We start from the raw sequence: 21,377 nt of genomic DNA, 5'->3' as shown, positions 1-21,377 counted from the left end.
TTCTACTGAACCTCTGCACATGGATGACCTTCATCTCAAAAGTTTTGCTTGAGCATTGTAGGATTTGGAACTTTTGTAAGTTTTGGTGAGATCTGAAAAGAAGGTTGTATAACTGGTTTATCTTATCAATAATTATAATTGGGTAGTTTCCTTAGTTGATAGACTAAACCTTGGCCAAAGTCATATACTACATTAAACTAACAACAGAAAACCAGATGCATTTGTTTTTAAATTATGATTTTTTGTTAAGCATGAGATTTGTTGTATCTACTGACAAAGCCCAAAACAAGTCAGTCTTTGGATAATCTGTTAGAAGAGTGAAATGCTATCATCTTTATTCTACCCTTGATTTGTTGATACTAGTCAGTTATAACCTATAGACCTGTAGTTGGTAACTATATTTTAAATCCTTGAGCAATTAATTCAGAGAAAGGGTTATACATTATTTAGTATGCATCTCGGTTAAATCAAACAAACAGTCAAAGGGACTAATGGAACTGCTCACCATTGTGAGTAAGGAGTTCATAATTTGGCTTGTATGACAGAAGAATGACCTTTTACAATATTTTTTCATCTCTAGTAGGGTTGTTGCACTAATTCTTCTATGGAGTCCTTCCTCTGAGACCACATGCAATATCAAAATGGAACTGATGAAGCAGCTCCCGCTTCTCCCTACGACAGAAAACAAAAGGAATAAAAATAGATACCTAATTTTAGCAGTTATAAATTCATCACTAATTAAAGACTAACTATGCAGTTTTCACTGGCTATTGTGGTGAAAAATTAGCTAGATAATTTACTAAATTTATTTATCCTTTTAGCTTTAAAAAAATCTATTTAAAGAGCAAATAATACACAATTCAGTTTAATAGGACACCATCACTATATAATTTACGCATTGCCTACATTCATTAACTAATGAGATTATTTTTATACCACATAAAAAGGTCATATTTTGAAAGCATGAGATTAGTTTAAAATATAATCCAGCCATTTGATAGTACTATATTCCACAATGTAAAATTTTTTCCAGGAATTGTGTTATGCCACATTTTAAGTACTTTTTAAATTAAAATTTAAAACATATACTAATATAAGTCTAAAACAACTAAATGGCAATGGGACAAAAAACACTTAAACTTGATACTGGTTACATGAGATTTCACTTGAGAGGGAACATAATGAGGACAGTATGGCAAGATTTATGTGGTCATCCATATGCCTTTATTACTCCTAAGGGAATTCTGTGCCACTTCACACGTGCAGAATTCATGTGTCCTTTTCTCTGCAGAAAATATATTCTGCTGGAGAGGCTCTGCAGTTACACCTTTTGCCCACCAGGGGCTGCTGTGGCATCAGAACAGAGACAGCTGGCTCACTGCTCACCTGCCATAGCAGTCCACAGTGATATGGAGAGAGCAGAGGCTGCATTCCTCACAGCTCCCTGCCTGTGGGGCTAGGTGAGGAAGCATGAGATATGGGGGAGAACTGACAGAGCGGTGTACACAGGGCTACTTGGGGGAGAGGGGGGAAATCACATAGGCTGGTTCAGAAGGACTAGTTGGGGGAACAGACAGGACTGGGGCTGAATGGGAGTGGGAGTGCAGGGTGGCTCAGTTGGAGTGAAGGGCCAGATAGGGATGGAGAGAGCTGTGTGGGAGTGTAGAGACTCTGGGGGCTAGGAGGGGCAGGGACACATGGGGACAGGGGTTTTAGGGACACATAGGGATGCGGGGGGGTGGCTGAGTGGGGGTGCATGGACACATGGGAACAGGGGCAGGGACACATGGGATGGGGAGGGGGTGCATGGAAATGGGCAAGGTGGGTGCAGGGACAGATGAGGACAGGGAGCAGGGGGTGGCTGAGCAGGGGTTTAGGACACATGAGGCCAGAGGGAGAAGGGTGCATGGGGACAAGTGAGGCATGTGCAGGGACACATGGGGACAAGAGGAAAGGTGCCACAAGTACTCCTTTTCTTTTTGAGTAATGGACAGAGTTTGTTTTGAAACCAGATCTCCATAGTTCAGAGATAATCCCTGTTGAACTAAAATGGTTATGTTAATTCTCATGGTTGGGGGTAGACCCTAATATTTATGCAGCTCTAGTTAAAACAGACTCATGCTGTGTACTGGGAGAAAACACCCTTCCCTTTGGAATCCAATAAACGTTCCATGTTATTTTCATTAGATACTTGGGTCCCTAGCCTGCAAGTCCATCTGCTCCACTGGCACATGTGCATAAAGAGCTCTTGGCAGGATTGAGCCTGTCTAAACTGCAATGTCTAGGCGTCAGTATTAATTACTCTTCATATGTGATAAAAGTGAAATGGAACCATTATAATTCCTAGTTTTGATACATGACAATTTCTGCTTTGTTTTACACTGGAAATTCCTCGTACACTAACACTCCTCCCAGCTGTTACGCTGTCAGTACAGGTGCTGTTACAATGTGAAGAAAAGTCAAGCAGGCTGTCACTGTGTCAGCAGAAGTGCCCATTGCCAGTTCCAGTGTACATAGTGGTGCAATGGCTGTTCCATTAGCAATGGGAGAATTCAGTTTCATACTTTTATGAATTAAAAAAGTTAACATTTTAACACCTTAGTTTTAGCTATCTAATAAACTGGTTAAAGACATTCAGAGTGAAACACCTGACCCTTCAATGAATTCTGGGTGGGCAGAACCCCATTGAAACCAGTGAGGATAGGCCTGGGCCCAGAGGTTGTCTGCATGGATCTCCTGGCAGGCTCAGACCCTAAGGCTGCATTCTATCTGCATATTCAGAATCATGCCCAGTTGTTTGAGGAAGTCTAAAGTACTGGGTGACTTTTCATGTGTGTCTAGTTACAATAAAGACCAAAGTGCAACCATTCTTATTCTCCAGTGGTGTGTCTTCTAAGTTATTAGCTCTGTAACATTTTTTTTGGGGGGGTGGGGAGAATTAAAATATTTTTTTTAATTTTAATAGAAATTTGTTAGACAAACTGCCTAAATCCAATATCGTGCGTGTGTCGTTCCCTTCCCCGCCCCTCCCCCCACCCCGGTTTGTCTCCTATGGAAAATATGTTTGAGCTTGGCATAATGGCAGTGAATAATGAAGGTACAGACAAGTATATTCTCATATTTCCTGGAACTCTTCCCTTTAGTGAGCTACCCACAACAATGCCGTGAATTACTGCTTGCCACATCCTCTGGAATATGGGTAATATAGCAGACAAAATGGGTCAGTTCTGCCCTGACTTTCTTTATTGGGGTTGCAAAGGCTGAAAGGTAGGACTGGATTAGGCACAATATGGTTGCAGTTATATAATAGTGTTTGTAATCATGCGTAGTTATCACTACCGCACAAATATCACCTGCCAAGAGAAAGAAAAGGGAGTAAAGAAGCATCACTTATGGTTTTTACAATACACGTCTACAATGTTTTCCTGTTAACAAGTGTGAAAAATATTATAATAGTTTTCAAGATACAGTGAATTAGAAGAAAACATGTTTCCCTGTAAAATGTACTTTAAGAAAGCTTTTTTGTTTTAAGACACGTAATGCAATAAACAGGTGTAATGATAATATATGAGGTTAATCAGACAAGGGAGGTTTGGGAGAAGGCTAAAAGATCTGGTTCGCCACTGCCTTGCACCTTGTGTAGTCATTTAGACCTGTGCAGAGTGAATGTAAGACATCATCATTCTGATCCGGTAGTGTATTACACCCACTTTGCACAGCGTAAATGTTGACATTAGATGCAAGACAGTGGAGAAAAAAGGCCTCGCATTTTGTAAAGTTAGGGATTGTTTTTTTGTTTTTGTTTTTAAAGCTTGATCTATTTAAAAAGTCTAAATGTGATTTATTCAATAGTCTCAAAGGGAACTAGTGCACAATGATAAGATTAGGTGGAATATTGTGAGTTATTGAAGTGATCTGCTGATAATGCTGGTTAGCTCTTGATAGATGGCACAATTCTTCATTAGCCTTGCAGAACTTACAAGCTCGTCTGTCACAGTCCTCAGAGCTTCTAATCTGTGCAAGATCTAGCTTGTCTTCAAGGAACATAGGAACTCTGCAGACACACTTGTGGGGTATTTGTAAGCCAAATAGCTGTGGTTTAGGGGGCTTTCAATAGCTCATGAATTTTAAAAGCAAACTGACTCCACATCAGAAAGTCTTTCCATGAGCCTTTCATAGCAGGAATGGTGACCATCGAGAACAAAAGGTAAGGATAAAGAAAAGGAGTACTTGTGGCACCTTAGAGACTAACAAATTTATTAGAGCATAAGCTTTCGTGAGCTACAGCTCACTTCATCGGATGCATTTGGTGGAAAATACAGAGGGGAGATTGATATACACACACAGAGAACATGAAACAATGGGTTTATCATACACACCGTAAGGAGAGGTTTCAGAGTAGCAGCCGTGTTAGTCTGTATTCGCAAAAAGAAAAGGAGTACTTGTGGCACCTTAGAGACTAACAAATTTATTAGAGCATAAGCTTTCGTGAGCTACAGCTCACTTCATCGGATGAAGTGAGCTGTAGCTCACGAAAGCTTATGCTCTAATAAATTTGTTAGTCTCTAAGGTGCCACAAGTACTCCTTTTCTTTTTACTGTAAGGAGAGTGATCACTTAAGATAAGCCATCACCAGCAGCAAGGGGGGGGGGAGGAGGAAAACCTTTCATGGTGACAAGCAAGGTAGGCTATTTCCAGCAGTTAGCAAGAATATCTGAGGAACAGTGGGGGGTGGGGTGGGGTGGGGGGAGAAATAACATGGGGAAATAGTTTTACTTTGTGTAATGACTCATCCATTCCCAGTCTCTATTCAAGCCTAAGTTAATTGTATCCAGTTTGCAAATTAATTCCTATTCAGCAGTCTCTCGTTGGAGTCTGTTTTTGAAGCTTTTTTGTTGAAGGATAACCACTCTTAGGTCTGTAATCGAGTGACCAGAGAGATTGAAGTGTTCTCCAACTGGTTTTTGAATGTTATAATTCTTGACGTCTGATTTGTGTCCATTCATTCTTTTACGTAAAGACTGTCCAATTTGACCAATGTACATGGCAGAGGGGCATTGCTGGCACATGATGGCATATATCACATTGGTAGATGCACAGGTGAACGAGCCTCTGATAGTGTGGTTGATGTGATTAGGTTCTATGATGGTGTCCCCTGAATAGATATGTGGACAGAGTTGGCAACGGGCTTTGTTGCAAGGATAGGTTCCTGGGTTAGTGTTTTTGTTGTGTGGTTGTAGGTGAGTATTTGCTTCAGGTTGGGGGGTTAATTTGTAAGTAAGTATTGACCTGTCTCCCAAGATCTGAGAGAGTTAGGGATTGTCCTTCAGGATAGGTTGTAGATCCTTGATGATGTGCTGGAGAGGTTTTAGTTGGGGGCTGAAGGTGACAGCTAGTTGCGTTCTTTTACTTTCTTTGTTGGGCCTGTCCTGTAGTAGGTGACTTCTGGGTACTCTTCTGGCTCTGTCAATCTGTTTCTTCACTTCAGCAGGTGGGTACTGTAGTTGTAAGAATGCTTGATAGAAATCTTGTAGGTGTTTGTCTCTGTCTGAGGGAATGGAGCAAATGCGGTTGTATCAGATCTTGGCTGTAGACAATGGAGCTGGATGAAAGCTGGAGGCATGTAGGTAAGTATAGCAGTCAGTAGGTTTCCGGTACAGGGTGGTATTTATGTGACCATTGCTTATTAGCACTGTAGTGTCCAGGAAGTGGATCTCTTGTGTGGACTGGTCCAGGCTGAGGTTGATGGTGGGATGGAAATTGTTGAAATCATGGTGGAATTCCTCAAGAGATTCTTTTTCATGGGGGTCCAGATGATGAAGATGTCATCAATGTAGCGCAAGTAGAGTAGGGGCATTAGGGGACGAGAGCTGAGGAAGTGTTGTTCTAAGTCAGCCATAAAAACGTTGGCACACTAGGGGGCCATGCGGGTATCCATAGGAGTGCCGCTGACTTGAAGTTATACATTGTCCCCAAATGTGAAATGGTTATGGATGAGGACAAAGTCACAAAGTTCAGCCACCAAGTTAGCCATGACATTATCGGGGATACTGTTCCTGACGGCTTGTAGTCCATCTTTGTGTGGAATGTTGGTGTAGAGGGCTTCTACATCCATAGTGGCCAGGATGGTATTTGTCATTCTACCACTGGTATCAGAATGGAAAAGAATTGATCTATTGCAGAATGGCCTAACTATCGGAGCAGATGGTATCAGAACACATTTTTCAATGACTACCCTGCCAAGGTCAGAAAGTAATACAGCTTAAGGCTGGAAGGATCTACAGATAATTTAGTTTGATCTCCTGTATCTCAAAGGCCACTAAACTCTACCCAGCCACCTTCACACCAAGACTAAGGATCAGAATTAAACCACAGTATTACAGTTGTCAAGAGACAATTGCATGCCACAGGCAGAGAACAGGAGGAACTGACCAGTATCAGTTCACCAAAGGTCACAATATAGAAAGTATAGTGTTTTTAAAGAGCCCCTCAGGTCCTGCCAACTCATATACAGATCATGGAAGGATTTAATTCCACTTTGCATCCAAAATGTTTTGAACAATGTCTCTTCATTTAGGTGAGGTGTCATATATACATATATGACAAATACACACACACACACACATATCAGACATGCAGTACAGTATACATGTAAATATGTACAAGTATATGGCATATGGTGAAGTATCAGGAGAATTCAAATAAAAATGGTGAGATACATTGTTTTCAAATAGATCAATCTTTTAATACTGTCAGGGCTTCCAGATAAAAGTGCCTGTTTCCCCTACAGCCACACCACACTTTCACTTTCCATTCCCTTAGCCTCTCAAGTCACACCCACCTGCATCAGATACCAGGGTGAGGAGGAAACCATGGCAATACTGCACAAGGCTACAGGTCACTGAGCCAGACAACACCACATATGGAATAAGAATAAATGCGGCCTCACTCATATCTGAAATATAGTGTTAGCCAACCTGAAGAAATAATAGGAGTAATAAAAGATTAAAAAGGGGAGTAAACAAATATTTCTAGGAGTGGCAGGTACAACAGGAGAGTCCAGCTAGGGCTTCTCTATGTGAGGGTGAATTAAAAAAAGAAGAGTTAAGATCAAATTAAATTTGTTTTCTCTGCCCCTCCCTTAAATAATCTCTATCCAAAGATGAAGAGTGGCAGAATTACTTCCTTCTCTGCAGAATTTTATGTTTGCAAGTGTTTAATGTATTTTAAGTTTCAGAGTAGCAGCCGTGTTAGTCTGTATTCGCAAAAAGAAAAGGAGTACCCGTGGCACCTTAGAGACTAACAAATTTATTAGAGCATAAGCTTTCGTGAGCTACAGCTCACTTCATCGGATGCATTTGGTGGAAAAAGCAGAGGAGAGATTTATATACACACACACACACACACACACACACACACAGACAGGTTTCAGAGTAGCAGCCGTGTTAGTCTGTATTCGCAAAAAGAAAAGGAGTACCCGTGGCACCTTAGAGACTAACAAATTTATTAGAGCATAAGCTTTCGTGAGCTACAGCTCACTTCATCGGATGCATTTGGTGGAAAAAGCAGAGGAGAGATTTATATACACACACACACACAGAACATGAAACAATGGGTTTATCATACACACTGTAAGGAGAGTGATCACTTAAGATAAGCCATCACCAGCAGCGGGAGGGGGGGAAGGAGGAAAACCTTTCATGGTGACAAGCAAGGTAGGCTAATTCCAGCAGTTAACAAGAATATCAGAGGAACAGTGGGGGGGGGGGGGGGAGGGAGAAATACCATGGGGAAATAGTTTTACTTTGTGTAATGACTCATCCATTCCCAGTCTCTATTCAAGCCTAAGTTAATTGTATCCAGTTTGCAAATTAATTCCAATTCAGCAGTCTCTCGTTGGAGTCTGTTTTTGAAGCTTTTTTGTTGAAGGATAGCCACTGACCGCTATTCCTACCTACATGCCTCTAACTTTCATCCAGATCATACCACTCGATCCATTGTCTACAGCCAAGCGCTACGATATAACCGCATTTGCTCCAACCCCTCAGACAGAGACAAACACCTACAAGATCTCTATCATGCATTCCTACAACTACAATACCCACCTGCTGAAGAGAAGAAACAGATTGACAGAGCCAGAAGAGTACCCAGAAGTCACCTACTACAGGACAGGCCCAACAAAGAAAACAACAGAACGCCACTAGCCATCACCTTCAGCCCCCAACTAAAACCTCTCCAACGCATCATCAAGGATCTACAACCTATCCTGAAGGACGAGCCATCGCTCTCTCAGATCTTGGGAGATAGACCAGTCCTTGCTTACAGACAGCCCCCCAATCTGAAGCAAATACTCACCAGCAACCACACACCACACAACAGAACCACTAACCCAGGAACCTATCCTTGCAACAAAGCCCGTTGCCAACTCTGTCCACATATCTATTCAGGGGATACCATCATAGGGCCTAATCACATCAGCCACACTATCAGAGGCTCGTTCACCTGCGCATCTACCAATGTGATATATGCCATCATGTGCCAGCAATGCCCCTCTGCCATGTACATTGGCCAAACTGGACAGTCTCTACGTAAAAGAATGAATGGACACAAATCAGACGTCAAGAATTATAACATTCAAAAACCAGTTGGAGAACACTTCAATCTCTCTGGTCACTCGATCACAGACCTAAGAGTGGCTATACTTCAACAAAAAAGCTTCAAAAACAGACTCCAACGAGAGACTGCTGAATTGGAATTAATTTGCAAACTGGATACAATTAACTTAGGCTTGAATAGAGACTGGGAATGGATGAGTCATTACACAAAGTAAAACTATTTCCCCATGGTATTTCTCCCCCCCACCCCACCCCCCACTGTTCCTCTGATATTCTTGTTAACTGCTGGAATTAGCCTACCTGCTTGTCACCATGGAAGGTTTTCCTCCTTTCCCCCCCCTGCTGTGGGTGATGGCTTATCTTAAGTGATCACTCTCTTTACAGTGTGTATGATAAACCCATTGTTTCATGTTCTCTGTGTGTGTGTATATAAATCTCTCCTCTGTTTTTTCCACCAAATGCATCCGATGAAGTGAGCTGTAGCTCACGAAAGCTTATGCTCTAATAAATTTGTTAGTCTCTAAGGTGCCACAAGTACTCCTTTTCTTTTTGCGAATACAGACTAACACGGCTGCTACTCTGAAACCACTCTTAGGTCTGTGATCGAGTGACCAGAGAGATTGAAGTGTTCTCCAACTGGTTTTTGAATGTTATAATTCTTGACGTCTGATTTGTGTCCATTCATTCTTTTACGTAGAGACTGTCCAGTTTGGCCAATGTACATGGCAGAGGGGCATTGCTGGCACATGATGGCATATATCACATTGGTAGATGCGCAGGTGAACGAGCCTCTGATAGTGTGGCTGATGTGATTAGGCCCTATGATGGTATCCCCTGAATAGATATGTGGACAGAGTTGGCAACGGGCTTTGTTGCAAGGATAGGTTCCTGGGTTAGTGGTTCTGTTGTGTGGTGTGTGGTTGCTGGTGAGTATTTGCTTCAGATTGGGGGGCTGTCTGTAAGCAAGGACTGGTCTGTCTCCCAAGATCTGTGAGAGTGATGGGTCGTCCTTCAGGATAGGTTGTAGATCCTTGATGATGCGTTGGAGAGGTTTTAGTTGGGGGCTGAAGGTGATGGCTAGTGGCGTTCTGTTGTTTTCTTTGTTGGGCCTGTCCTGTAGTAGGTGACTTCTGGGTACTCTTCTGGCTCTGTCAATCTGTTTCTTCACTTCAGCAGGTGGGTATTGTAGTTGTAGGAATGCATGATAGAGATCTTGTAGGTGTTTGTCTCTGTCTGAGGGGTTGGAGCAAATGCGGTTATATCGTAGTGCTTGGCTGTAGACAATGGATCGAGTGGTATGATCTGGATGAAAGTTAGAGGCATGTAGGTAGGAATAGCGGTCAGTAGGTTTCCGATATAGGGTGGTGTTTATGTGACCATCGCTTATTAGCACCGTAGTGTCCAGGAAGTGGATCTCTTGTGTGGACTGGTCCAGGCTGAGGTTGATGGTGGGATGGAAATTGTTGAAATCATGGTGGAATTCCTCAAGAGCTTCTTTTCCATGGGTCCAGATGATGATCTTTTTGCGAATACAGACTAACACGGCTGCTACTCTGAAACCTGTCTGTGTGTGTATGTGTGTGTGTATATAAATCTCTCCTCTGCTTTTTCCACCAAATGCATCCGATGAAGTGAGCTGTAGCTCACGAAAGCTTATGCTCTAATAAATTTGTTAGTCTCTAATGTATTTTAAGAGTTTCCATAAAGACAGTACTTTAGATATGCTTGTCAGCTATTTCTGGAATCTCTTTGATGAAGAAAGCAGCTCTGTAAAATGGCATCATGGAGTTCCCTGGTTATTGTCCCAATCATTTTCATACCCAATTTATTCATTTTAAAAATAAATATATGGGCTTTCTATCTATCAGCCCTTATTTTCATTCTATGTTCTGAAAGTCAAGGTATGTGCTTTTCTACTGTGCTCTACGAACCCCCTGCTGGAGTGGCTGGGGAAGGGCATGCACAGTAGCCTTCTACAACAGTCAGGACATCATACTAGGGCATGAGACAAAGAAACAAACTCACTATACACAGAGTACTGTCAAATACAAAAACAAACAGGGAGGGGAGAAAAAGAAAAAACATCCCCCAATAATCTTTCAGTTTTATTCATCTAAGATATGTGTGTTATGACAGGGGAAGGCCAGATGGCTATAGAAAAGTAGCGGATCCGTGATGGGGGTACCATCTTCTGCCAGTAGGCAGATGATATGTTTCTTAGCCCCCCTCTTTTTTTCCAGGGCGTAGAAGAAACGGGAGCCGCAATCCATCTCCCGAAGGAGACGGATGCGGGATCTAACAAAGGCACCCCGGGCCCGATGGTCCAGCGCCCTGTCTCCCGGTCCTTTTCCCCTCCCCCATGAGGGCCCTTGCGGCCCGGAGGATTTGATTAAAGTCCCCCCATCACTGGAGGGCAAGCTGGACTTTGTTGCGGGAGCCACGGACGTCTTCTAGGAACTCCCGCAACTCCTCTCGCAGTGCATGGGGGGCTGGGGTTATGGTCTGGTTGCTCCCCGATGGGGCCCTTGGTACAGCCCCCTGGCCCAGCGAGACGGGCAGACAGGGTTCGGATCCCTGACGGGGCTCTTGATGGGTTGACCTGAATGCTGGGGCGATAGGGGGCGGCGGAGGGAGGATAGCAGCCCCTGGTGGGTCGGGACGGGCAAACACAAAGGCCACTCCCTGGGAGTCATCTGTTGGAAAGGGGAAGGAGACAGTCCCAGGGGTGGCAATAACATCTCGGGAGGTGGGCGGGATAAGGGCAGGGGCAGGGGTAGGGGTAGAGGTGAGAGTCTGGGTCGGGAAAGGGCTCTCACTGATGCCGGGTGCAAGCTCTCTGGTGGATTTTGCAGCCATGGCATCAGAAGGTGGACTTTCTTCTGTAGGGTCCTCTCCCGGAAAGGAGGTCGAATGCTCCTCACCAGCGAGGGATGCCTCTGGTGGCTCAGGTTCCAGCCGCGTGGCACTGGCCGTCGCCTCAACTGGCTCGGTGGCTCTCAGCGGAGTGCCCTCTGCAGCTGGGTTGATGGAGGAGTCCAGGGGCTCCTCGGAGGTGGGAGCAGAAGCAACGGTTAGGGGGAGGGAGTATGGGGAAAGGGGGGCTGGAATGAAGTCGCCCAGATCGAGGCCCGCTGGCATAGGATTGTCCTCCCCTTGGGTGACCGGGGTCAGACCCAGGGCCTCGATCTACTCATATATAGAGGGGAAATTGTTTTCCGCTACCCCGGGATTCTCCCCGCCGGCACCTGACGCGACGGTTACTTCGGGGCACACTGGGGTTTCAGATGGTGCCTCGGGGGTCTTGGAGGGGAGGGACTCCCGTGGAGGGGAGATACCGCCTTCCAGTGCTGCCATGTCTTCCCCAGCCGGCTCTGGTGGGTGGAACACACCCGTGGGTAAAGCGGAAGGCTCGGCATCGGTGCCCCCCTTCCTGGTCTTCCGGGGGGCTCCGCATCAGATGGGAGGAGCGGAGCTCGAGCCTTCCGCTTGCCCCGCTTCCCCTGGACTAGGGCCCAGCCCTCCATGGCATCATCCGGGGGCTGGCTAGCAGGGGTTGTGTCAGGGGGCAGAGGCGATGGCTCAGGGACTCGAGGGGGTAACGGTGGGGCAGCACAAGGGAGGGAAGATTCCCCTTGGGGTGGGCCCTCTCCCATGCTTGGCGATGTCCCTGCCGCACCCTCCTCCACAGGCCCCGCCAGATTGCAAGCAGCGGGGGCGGGGTTCTCCTGCTCGTCTGGGCATAGTGGGGGAGGTGCCCCTTGGGACCGAGCGGGAGCAATGGTGGACTGGGAAGGAGGAGGGGCGGTTTCGGGTGCCGGGCAGCCAGGGCCGTCGGCGATGACGGGGCCGGTGCCCTGCCGGGGCTCGGGGGTCCTGGATGCCCCTTCTTCCCGGGCCAGGGGGCAGTCCCTCCGGACGTGCCCCATCGCCCGGCAGAGGTAGCACCGGGCCTCCCCCGTGGAATAATGCACCCTGTAACAGGCCCCCTGGTAGGGGACTAGGAAGGACCCCTCGAGTGCCTCTCCGTCGCGCGCCGCTGGCGGCAGTTGAAGTTGCACTTGCCGGCGGAAGGAGAGGACGTGACGGAGGGCGGGGTCTTTGCAGCCCAACGGGAGAGGGCTGATGACAGAGATGGGCTTCCCCAAGGTAGAAAGGGCGGGTAACAGGGCGGCATTGGGGAGAAAGGGAGGGACGGAGGTCAGGACCAGGCGGACGCCCAGGTCCTCTAGCGGCTCTAAGGGGACGAACACGCCCCCCACCGCCAGGCCCTTCTCCACCGCCTCCTGGGCGGCGGCCTCCGATGCTAAGAAGAAGACAACCTTGCCATACATTTTGGAGGCCGCCACAATGGCCGTGGGCCCCACCACCCTCGCCAACGCCCGCACATAGGTCTCCACGTGGGGTGAGGCGGGCACCAGGAGGCAACGGACGCCGTGCTTCCTGGTCATGGTGGGAAAGGGGCCCCGGCCGCTATAGATGGTAGCGGAGGCGGTGGGCTGGAGAAATGATGTAGCGGCAGGCGGGGGGGCTGCCGCCACCTGGGCGTATGCTCTGGGGGCCGGGGGAGGGACACCTGCAGAGCTGGTGGAGGGAACAGCGGGGAGGGGCGCCCCAGCTGGAGATGGGGCCGGGGCATTGGGGGCAGTCCCTGCCAAGGAGGGCCTGGTCTTTTTAGCGGGGCCCTTCCCCTTCTTCTTCCCTTGGCCCTTCCCGCCGGCTGGGAGGACTCCCCCCAAATCTGAGGGGGTGATAGACGTGGCAGCAGTGGAGGTCACCCCGGTGCCCGTCGCTGCTGGTGCCCCAGCGGGGGCGATGGCAGATGGTTTGGCAGCGGACGTAGAAGCTTGGGGGGGGGACAGAGGGGCAGGCGGGGGAGGGAGAGCTCGGGCTACGAGAGATGTCTCACCCGTCTCATCCCCCGCCATCATGAGCAAGGAGGAAAGGGGGATACCAAAAGGAGGAGGGGAGAGGGGAAGCAGGTCGACCACTCCTTCCCGCTAGGCTGCAGGTAGGGGAGGAGGGTGCCAAAAGGGGTGGGCTGGACGGGGGGCAATCAGGGGTTAGGGGTCAGTCACCGACACAAGGTGGAAATTCCGGCTCCTCTTGGTGCACTATGGGGGGGGGATTCAACAACATTGAGGGTGCAGTGAAGAGGGTTGCAACTGAAATGGGGAGTTGCACAAGCGCATGGGAGGGGGCATGGGCACACGGAGCGAGGGGCTAAGCGGCCTGGGGGTAGAACAGGGAAACCAAGGGGCTAGCTTCAGAGGCTGGGGTGGGGCAAACAAACAAAGGCTGCAGAAGGAAATGGGCGGGGCAGGCAAACAAACTGAAGCTAGTAAGGGGGGCTGGAGCAAAAGAGGAGGCAAAGCAAGTGGCAAAATGGGGCAGGTAGTAAAGGGCAAAGCTGGGGGTTAGGCAGTCCAGGGGGCACATGTGCCCATGTGCACTTGCACAAGTCTTTTTTAGCTTGCTGCTGCTTCTGGCCCAAAGGGTGGAAATAGGGCGTGGCAAGCCAAGCAAGCAGCTGAGTCCAGAGGCAGGAGCTGAGGCAGATGGTATACAGCCAGTGGGGGTGGTGGAGGGGGCAGCGGTGGTAGTAATAGTGGTGGGGGTTGGGGGGGACACACAGATGGATCGGGGGGCAGCTCCACACCACACCCCCGGTGTCCCTACAAACACAGTCAAAACCCCCACCACAAGAGCACAGTTTGAAAATTACTCAGTCTTAGGGCCCCCTCCACGGTGGTCTGCAAAGTCTCTAGGTGCTGCCCCACTGGCAGATGATCCTCTTCTTCTCCTCCTCGGGCTTCAGCAGCAGCAGCAGCAGCTCCAGGTGGTGGTCCAGGCAGGCAGAATGGACCCCTCTCAGGTGGTGGTGGTGGTGGTGGTGTCCACAACAGCAGTGGCTGGGGTCCCTCACTCCTCCTCTCTGGGGAGTGGGCTAGCAGCCCCCTCCCCACCCCAGGGCTGCAGTTGGAGCAGTAGCAGCACCCAAGAGTGGGGGGTCCAGCAAGCAGGCAGCAGAGAACGGGGTGGGGGTGTCTGGCCCAGCCAGGGGAGCAGCCGGAGCAGCAGGGAGAGCCCAGGGCCTAGTAGCAGCAGGAGTAGCAGCTTCCCACCTCCCTCCAAGCTAGAAGGCTGTGGGAGAGTAGTCTTATTGGGATCCGGGAAGTGGGCGGGCGAGGCCCGTCCACAGCTAAAGGATCCCCCCCAGCCTAAAAGGGGGATCCACAGGACCTAGATACCCAAAAAATTCCGGGGGACAACTAATAAAATAACAGGGACAGGAGTGCGGTCAAAGGGTCAAAAGAAGGGAACCGGACGGGGACACCGAGCAGAGAACCCCGGACAGAGCCCACTGCTCCTCAAAGGCGTCAAGGGAGTCAGAGGACGCCGCCCAGAGGAACTCTGCCCGGATACGTGAACGGACCGAGGATCGGAAATAGGCCCTACAGTCACAGGAGACTCCATCGGCCAACCTCCTCACTCTGGTTTTGTAGATGGCCATTTTAGCTAGGGCCAGGAGGAGGTTGACCAGGAGATCCCGGGGCTTTGTGGGGCCACGGATAGGGAGTGCATAAATGAGAAGGTGAGGGGAGAAGTGCAACCAAAAACGTAATAAGATATTGGTGAGGAGCCGGAATAGGGGCTGCAGCCTGGCACACTCCAGGTAGACATGTGCCAGGGTATCCCTCACGCCGCAAAAGGGGCAGGTGTCTGGGATTGTGGTGAACCGCGCCAAGTACACGCCCGTGCTCACGGCTCCGTGAAGGAGCCGCCAACTGACATCCCCGGCGGGCTTTGGGACTAAGATGGAATATAGGCTGGCCCACCGGGGCTCTTCACCCTCCAAAGGTGGCAGGAGGTCCCGCCATTTTGTATCGGGGCGGGACACGAGGGTGCGGGCGTGAAGGGTGTGGAACACGAGCGTGTAGAGATGTTTTCTTGGCGCGGTTTGAAAACAGACCGGCTGCATCTCGTGCAGCCGGCTTCTAGTGAAGGGGTGAAGGGATCGATTGGGTCCACGGGGGAGGGGTCCAATTAAAAGGTCCGGCGGGCCTGGGGTAGTGGGTGGGCGGGGCGTGCCCTTGGGCAGGACCCGGTCGAGATAAACCCGAGCAGCGGGCGGCAAAGCGGCCTTCACCTCCTGAAGTATGCATCGGGGAGTACAAGGTCTGGAAAGCCCCATGCGCTGAGCGAAGGTTAGGGGATCCAGCCAGTCTCCCCGGTCATAGTCCAGGAGGTCTCCGACTCTTGTGACCTCTGCCAGGACCAACCTCTGGCGCACCGAGCGGGACTCCGCCACCTGCAAACGGAGCTGGGGGTTGTGTAGCAGGGGCTCCGCGAGGAGATCTGCCCCCTCGGTGGCCGCCACGGACCTGCTCGTTGTAAAGAGTTTCCAGGTCCGGAGGAGGTCCTGGTAGAAGACCGGCAGCCCGGAGAGGTCTCGCGGAAGACCTCTCGGATGGAGATAAAGGAGCTGCCGGTCATATCGGAGCCCTCGGAAGCGGCGTAGGAAGGCGTGCGCCAGTATGCTCCACGCCGGACTACCTGCACCATAAAGGAGCCTCTGCAGGGTCTGGAGGCGGAAGACATGGACCTGAGTAAGCAGACATTTGAGGCCCTGCCCTCCCTCCTCCACAGGTAGATGGAGAACCCCTGCAGGGACCCAGTGCAGTCCTGACCAAAAGAACTCCAGAATCGATGTCCGCAGGTTGGTCAGGAAAGCCGGGGCTGGGACCAGGGTGTTGAGCCGGTACCAAAGCATGGACAGGATTAGTTGATTAAGCACTAACGCTCTCCCTCGAAGGGAGAGGCACCGGAGTAGTCCTGTCCATTTCCGGAGCCGCTCTATCACCCCGCCCTCTAAATTCTGCCAGTTCTCCGGCGGAGAGGGATGCGTGGCAGAAAGGTAAACGCCCAGATAGAGCAGCGGACCCGTGCTCCACCGGATGGCTTGAAGCGCGGGTGGGCGGGGGCTCGCCTGCCGCCAGTCCCCTACCACCAAGCCAGAGCTCTTGACCCAGTTGACCCGCGCAGAGGAGGCTGCTGAATAGATGGCCTGGCAAGCCTCCACTCGCACCAAGTCGCCCGGGTCCTGGACCATGAGGAGTACGTCATCAGCGTATGCCGACAGGACCAGCCGCAGCTCCGGCTCCCTCAGCACCAACCCTGTCAACCTCCTTCGGAGGAGACAGAGGAAGGGTTCGATCGCCAGAGCGTAGAGCTGGCCTGAGAGGGGGCACCCCTGCCGTACTCCTCGCCCGAAGTTGACCGGTTCGGTCAGGGTCCAGTTGAGTCTTACCAGACACTCTGCGGAAGCGTACAGCACCCGGAGAAAGTTCACAAATCTGGGTCCGAAGCCAAACGCCTGCAGAGTGCTCAGGAGATACCCGTGATCCATCCTGTCGAACGCCTTCTCCTGATCTAAAGACAGGAGGGCGAACGACAGACCATCCCTACACCCAAGTTCCAATAGGTCCCGGACCAGATATAGGTTGTCGAAGATACTGCGGCCCGGGACGGTGTAGGTCTGGTCTGGGTGGACCACGTCCGCCAGCACGGACCCTAGCCTCAGGGAGATGGCTTTTGCCACGATTTTGTAGTCCGTGCTGAGGAGCGAGACGGGACGCCAATTTCGTAAATCGCGGAGGTCCCCCTTCTTCGGCAATAAGGCGAGCACGGCTCGCCTGCACGAAAGAGGGAGGACCCCGCTCTGCAAAGACTCGGCCCAGACGGTGACTAGGTCTGGGCCCAGGACGTCCCAGAACACGCGGTAGAACTCCACGGTCAGCCCGTCCATGCCCGGAGATTTATTGGTGGGCATGCGACGGAGGGCTTCCGAGAACTCGGCCAGAGTGAGAGGCAGCTCTAGCCGGTCTCGGTCGCCCACGCTGACCGTCGGGAGCTCCTCCCACAGCACTCTGCAAGCGTTAGGATCGGTCGGCTCCGGGGAGAAAAGGCTTGCGTAGAAGGCTCTCGCCCTCTCGCACATCTCCACCGGATCCGTGAGGGGGGTGCCATCCTCAGTCAGTAGGCAGATGATATGTTTCTTAGCCCCCCTCTTTTTTTCCAGGGCGTAGAAGAAGCGGGAGCCGCAATCCATCTCCCGAAGGAGACGGATGCGGGATCGAACAAAGGCACCCCGGGCCCGATGGTCCTCGAGGCTCCGGAGCTCCTCCCGCTTCTCCCGGCACGCTCCGCAGAGGGGTGGATCCTCGGGGCTGGCGGCCAGACGCCTCTCCAGCTCTAAGACCTCCCGTTCCAACTGCTCTATCGCTGCATCCCTCCGTCGGCTGGTGCCCCGGGTGTAGTCACGGCAGAAGAGCCGGGCGCGCACCTTCCCTACGTCCCACCACCGCCGTGCCGAGGGAAAGGCACGCCGCTGCCCTCGCCAGGCCAGCCAGAACTCCCGGAAGGACGCCACGAAGCCCGCATCCTCCAGCAAGCTGTTGTTAAAATGCCAATAGGCCGGCCCCGGCCTCTCCGCGCAGAGGGAGGCTGTCACGGTGGCTATGTGATGGTCAGAAAATGGGGCCGGCCGGATGCTGGAGGAGTGGGCTCGTGTAAGATGAAAGCGTGATAAATAAATGCGATCCAACCGGGAGTGGCGCGACCTATGGGCCTCCACCCGGACAAAGGTGAACGTGGAAGCGTCATCCGGGTGGTGGTCGCGCCAGACGTCCACCAGGGAGTGGTGTTCGACTATCTCCTGGAGGACGGCCACGGCGGCCTGGCTCTTCTCGGTCCCCGAGCGGTCCCGTTCCTCAAGGGTGATGTTAAAGTCCCCTCCCAGGACCAGGCACTCCTGAGGATCCAAGGTGCCGAGGAAGGCGGATGCCTGCTGATAGAATTGCAGTCGCTCTGGGCTCGCTGCTGGGGCATAGATGTTGACGAGGTTGACTACGAGCCCCTCCATTTGGACCCGGAGGTGCAGCAAGCGACCCGGCACAGCCTCGGCGACCCCCAGCACCTCGGGCCGTAGGTCGGGGGAGAACAGGGTCGCCACTCCACCCGTATGAACTGTGAGGTGGCTAAAGTAGACCCTGTCCCCCCAATCCAGCCGCCAGCTGTCTTCGGCGGTCGGATCCGTATGGGTCTCTTGCAGGAAAACCACAGAGTACCTCCCCTCTCGAAGGAAGGAGAGCACCTGGGACCTGCGGAGACCCATCTTACAGCCACGGGTGTTCAATGTTGCGATGGTAAAGGGTGCCATGAGGAGGGCTGGGGGGGATCCTCGCCGGCAGGGATGCTCGTGGCTCCCGGCGGGCCGCGTAGCAGTCCGTGACCCACCCCGTAGGTGAGTAAGGAGTCACGGAAGTGGCGGACCCGCTGGTAGGCCGCGGCGCCCTGTCTCCCGGTCCTTTTCCCCTCCCCCATGAGGGCCCTTGCGGCCCGGAGGATTTGATTAAAGTCCCCCCATCGCTGGAGGGCAAGCTGGACTTTGTTGCGGGAGCCACGGACGTCTTCTAGGAACTCCCGCAACTCCTCTCGCAGCGCATGGGGGGCTGGGGTTATGGTCTGGTTGCTTCCCGATGGGGCCCTTGGTACAGTCCCCTGGCCCAGCGGGACGGGCAGACAGGGTGCGGACCCCCGACGGGGCTCTTGATGGGTTGACCTGAATGCTGGGGCGATAGGGGGCGGCGGAGGGAGGATAGCAGCCCCTGGTGGGTCGGGACGGGCAAACACAAGGCCATTCCCTGGGAGTCATCTGTTGGAAAGGGGAAGGAGACTGTCCCAGGGGTGGCAATAATATCTCGGGAGGTGGGCGGCAGAAGGGCAGGGGCAGGGGTAGAGATGAGATTCTGGGTCGGGAGAGGGCTCTCACCGATGCCGGGCGCAAGCTGTCTGGTGGATTTGGCAGCCACGGCATCAGGAGGTGGACTTTCTTCTGTAGGGTCCTCTCCCGGAAAGGAGGTCGAATGCTCCTCACCAGCGAGGGATGCCCCTGGTGGCTCAGGTTCCAGCCGCGTGGCACTGGCCGTCGCCTCAACTGGCTCGGTGGCTCTCAGCAGGATGCCTTCTGCAGCCGGGTTGATGGAGGAGTCCAGGGGCTCCTCGGAGGTGGGAGCAGAAGCAACGGTTACGGGGAGGGAGTATGGGGAAAGGGGGGCTGGAAAGAAGTCGCCCAGATCGAGGCCCGCTGGCATAGGATCGTCCTCCCCCTGGGTGACCGGGGTCAGACCCAGGGCCTCGATCTCCTCATATATAGAGGGGAAATTGTTTTCCGCTACCCCAGGATTCTCCCCGCCGGCACCTGACGCGATGGTTACTTTGGGGCACACTGGGGTTTCAGATGGTGCCTCGGGGGTCTTGGAGGGGAGGGACTCCCGTGGAGGGAGATACCGCCTTCCAGTGCTGCCACGTCTTCCCCAGCCGGCTCTGGTGGGTGGAACACACCCGTGGGTAGAGCGGAAGGCTCGGCATCGGTGCCCCCCTTCCTGGTCTTCCGGGGGGCCTCCACATCAGATGGGAGGAGCGGAGCTCGAGCCTTCCGCTTGCCCCGCTTCCCCTGGACTAGGGCCCAGCCCTCCATGGCATCATCCGGGGGCTGGCTAGCAGGGGTTGTGTCAGGGGGCAGAGGCGATGGCTCAGGGACTCGATGGGGTAACGGTGGGGCAGCACAAGGGAGGGAAGATTCCCCTTGGGGCGGGTCCTCTCCCATACTTGGCAGTGTCCCTGCCGCACCCTCCTCCACAGGCCCCGCCAGATTGCAAACAGCGGGGGGCGGGGTTCTCCCGCTCGTCTGGGCATAGTGGGGGAGGTACCCTTGGGCCCGAGCGGGACCAATGGTGGACTGGGAAGGAGGAGGGGCAGTTTCGGGTGCCGGGCAGCCAGGGGCGTCGGCGATGACGGGGCCGGTGCCCTGCCGGGGCTCGGGTGTCCTGGATGCCCCTCCTTCCCGGGCCAGGGGGCAGTCCCTCCGGACGTGCCCCATCGCCCGGCAGAGGTAGCACCGGGCCTCCCCCGTGGAATAATGCACCCTGTAATGGGTCCCCTGGTAGGGGACTAGGAAGGACCCCTCGAGTGCCTCTCCGTCGCGCGCCGCCGGCGGCAGTTGAAGCTGCACTTGCCGGCGGAAGGAGAGGACGTGACGGAGGGCGGGGTCTTTGCAGCCCAACGGGAGAGGGCTGATGACAGAGATGGGCTTCCCTAAGGTAGAAAGGGCGGGTAACAGGGCGGCATTGGGCAGAAAGGGAGGGACGGAGGTCAGAACCAGGCGGACGCCTAGGTCCTCTAGCGGCTCTAAGGGGACGAACACGCCCCCCACCGCCAGGCCCTTCTCCACCGCCTCCTGGGCGGCGGCCTCCGATGCTAGGAAGAAGACGACCTTGCCATACATTTTGGAGGCCGCCACAATGGCCGTGGGCCCCACCACCCTCGCCAACGCCCGCACATAGGTCTCCACGTGGGGTGAGGCGGGCACCAGGAGGCAACGGACGCCGTGCTTCCTGGTCATGGTGGGAAAGGGGCCCCGGCCGCTATAGATGGTAGCGGAGGCGGTGGGCTGGAGAAATGATGTAGCGGCAGGCGGGGGGGCTGCCGCCACCTGGGCGTATGCTCTAGGGGCCGGGGGAGGGACACCTGCAGAGCTGGTGGAGGGAACAGCGGGGAGGGGCGCCCCAGCTGGAGATGGGGCCGGGGCATCGGGGCAGCCCCTGCCATGGAGGGCCTGGTCTTTTTAGCGGGGCCCTTCCCCTTCTTCTTCCCCTGGCCCTTCCCGCCGGCTGGGAGGACTCCCCCCAAATCTGAGGGGGA

The 21,377-nt window shown here is 52.7% G+C and overlaps 1 long non-coding RNA gene across 1 annotated transcript in view; it reads right to left on the bottom strand.

The window, feature by feature from the left end:
- Positions 1–309: 309 nt before the first annotated feature.
- Positions 310–21,377, bottom strand: part of LOC122459570 — a 40,971-nt gene continuing 19,903 nt past the window's right edge. Inside the window, exon 2 of the long non-coding RNA XR_006280355.1 lies at positions 310–672. This is a non-coding gene — a long non-coding RNA (uncharacterized LOC122459570). The remainder of the gene's footprint in view (positions 673–21,377) is intronic.

Source organism: Dermochelys coriacea, chromosome 3 (genome assembly GCF_009764565.3).
Source record: "Dermochelys coriacea isolate rDerCor1 chromosome 3, rDerCor1.pri.v4, whole genome shotgun sequence".
NCBI lineage: Eukaryota > Metazoa > Chordata > Testudines > Dermochelyidae > Dermochelys > Dermochelys coriacea.
Note: the sequence above shows the minus strand (reverse complement) of the source record. Positions and strands in the feature narration are given on the sequence as shown.